The sequence below is a fragment of the Thermobia domestica genome, chromosome 3, assembly GCF_964235325.1.
Source record: "Thermobia domestica chromosome 3, izTheDome1.hap1.1, whole genome shotgun sequence".
Taxonomy (NCBI): domain Eukaryota; kingdom Metazoa; phylum Arthropoda; class Insecta; order Zygentoma; family Lepismatidae; genus Thermobia; species Thermobia domestica.
Genome location: NC_137456.1, coordinates 284972779 through 284975703, shown reverse-complemented (window position 1 = coordinate 284975703; position 2925 = coordinate 284972779).

The following is a 2925-nucleotide window of genomic DNA, read 5'->3' as shown; positions in this document are numbered from 1 at the left end:
TAGAACAAAAACAGCAACAGATAGGCTACGGACAATTGTTTTTTTTTTTTTTTAATCGATTCAGCGTCTCAAGATAACATAACACAACTAGCAATACTCTACCGAAACTGGAAGTAGTTGAAATTTACTAATACTTTTGGCTTCAATACCAATTTACGTCGAATAAAACGGTAAAATATATCGAGAAATATTTTTTTCTTTGTAATCGATTCGATGTTCCAAGAATAGGATCCATTTCCTCCATTAACTCTCTATTCAATTCGGAAGTGGTAGAAATCAATCATTTCCTGTTGCAACGTTGATCGCCATAGAACAAAAGCGGTAATAGATAGCGATAAGCTGTCTTTCGCAATGAATTCAGCGTCTCAAGAAAACATACCATCACCACTCGCAACAGTATGACAACTGGAAGTGGTTACATTTATTAGTACTTCCCGTTTCAATATTGATATCCATAGAGCAAAAGCGTTAATAGATATCGAAAAACGCTTTTATTTATTTATTTATTGTAATCGATTCAGTCTCAATGATAGGTTTCATCTCCTTTCGTTAAACCTTTAATCAAATCGAAAGTGGTAAAAATCAACTGTGTCCGGTTTCGAACATTTTTCACCATAGAACAAAAGTAATAATAGATAACGACAAGTGGGTTTCTGCAACCGACTCAGCATCTTAAGGTAAATACCATAACCATCAACCACAATGGTCTAACCAGATGTGGTTGAGATGTACTAGTATACTTCTGGTTTCAATACTTATTTCCATATATTTTTTTTAAAGGGTAAGAGATACGGAAAAGTGATTTCTTGGCACAGATTCAGCGTCCCAAAAACGACTTTTGTCTCGATTTCTTTTTGTTTCTTTTCAAACCGGATGTAGTAATATCTACGATTTGCAGTTACAACACTGAACGTCTAATGGCTAAAAAGGGAGATAGATATCGACAGCAGTTTTTTTCGATATGGATTCAGTGCCGTTAGAATATGATTTACCTCTAATTTTATTCATATATTGCAACAGGAAGTGATAGACATGAATCAGCACTTCTGTTCTCAAAATTAATCTCCATAGAGCCAAAACAATAAGAGATATCGAGTAATGGCCTTTTGATATGAATTCAGCGTACGAAGAAGAGATTCTATGGCTTTTTGATATGGATTCAGCGTACGAAGAAGAGATTCTATGGCTTTTTGATATGGATTCAGCGTACGAAGAAGAAATTCTATGGCTTTTTGATATGAATTCAGCGTACGAAGAAATTCTATGGCTTTTTGATATGGATTCAGCGTACGAAGAAATTCTATGGCTTTTTGATATGGATTCAGCGTACGAAGAAATTCTATGGCTTTTTGATATGGATTCAGTGTACGAAGAAGAGATTCTATGTTTTTTTATATGGATTCAGTGTACGAAGAAGAGATTCTATGGCTTTTTGATATGAATTCAGCGTACGAAGAAGAGATTCTATGGCTTTTTGATATGAATTCAGCGTACGAAGAAGAGATTCTATGGCTTTTTGATATGAATTCAGCGTACGAAGAACAGATTCTATCTTGAATTTTTTTAATCTATTACAATCAATAGGCGTAGTTATAGATGTACTACTTAAAATTTCAGTATTGAATTTGCGTAGTTTGGAAGACGATGATAGTTTTACATTGTAAAATGCAACTCACTTGTTTTACATATACCTAGGTAGATTCACTACATCATAGACACGCAGTCTTCCGACTTTATTCATCTGTTACAGTGGTTCCCAAACTTATTTAGCTGGTGATCCCCCTTCGTAAACTCTGGATATTTGACTATCCTCCTCTTTCTTGCTCGTTCGTCATAAGTATTTTTGTTGTTGTTGTTGTTGACTCGTTCAGCGATTTCAGATGTAGTATTACATTCTCAAATCTTCAATAATAATAATAATAATAATAATAATAATAATAATAATAATAATAATAATAATAATAATAACCATATTCCCATCAAATTATATTTATTTCCAGCAACACTTCTGAATACCGTTCTGGAAAGATATTCTTATTTATTTATTTTTTTGCCAATTTTGTTCTTAATGAAACCACAGCTCAATAATTAGGTCCTATTTTGTATTTGTACAGTATTTAGCGCCTCATTATTCAGTATTTGATACTGTAATATTTGTAATTTCGAATGTAGTTTACTTACATCAGTACTTGCGCCCTCTTTCTTGCTCTTCACGCCCCTACAGCGGATCACGCCCTCTCCTCAGTTTGAGAACCACTACTCTATTGCAACCGAAAGCAATAAAAACTTATTGTTTAAATTTTGATCCCAACAGACAAAAATGGTGAAAAATAGAAAGAAACAACAATGAAATTAGTCTGTGGTGAAGTTAGAATCACAGATGTAGGAAATGTGTAAATTATGCAATAGTACTGAATACAGTACTAATAATATGTAATAGTAATAAATTCGCAACTGGTGCATACTATTTTGCAAATAAGAATAACAAAATGAATGATTCATTTCAGTGGCTTTAATTATTTTAATGTACTAACTTGTTCAATATTTTAAAATATGTTTCTTTCATATTCTATTGTGAATATTCTTTATTTACTATAAGTATTCAACAAGTTTAATAAGCAGATAGTAGAGTAATCTGTAAACGTCCTTTTTTTTGACCTTGAAAGTACTTATACTCTATGTACATATTGTCGTTGAAGTAATGAATATTGTAATTACTTTAAGTACTCTCATTGAAGTACAAAGGTTCAATTGTAATTAAATTATTACCGGTACTTTAGGAACAATTACTGACATGTAATTATGCTGTACCGGACTGTAGTTTCATTACTTCAGTGGCGCCTGTCTGCGTACGTAATAACGACCTACATATTTTTTTTGTCCACTTTTTTTTTATATGCGTTCCTTTGTAGAGCATGTTAAAGT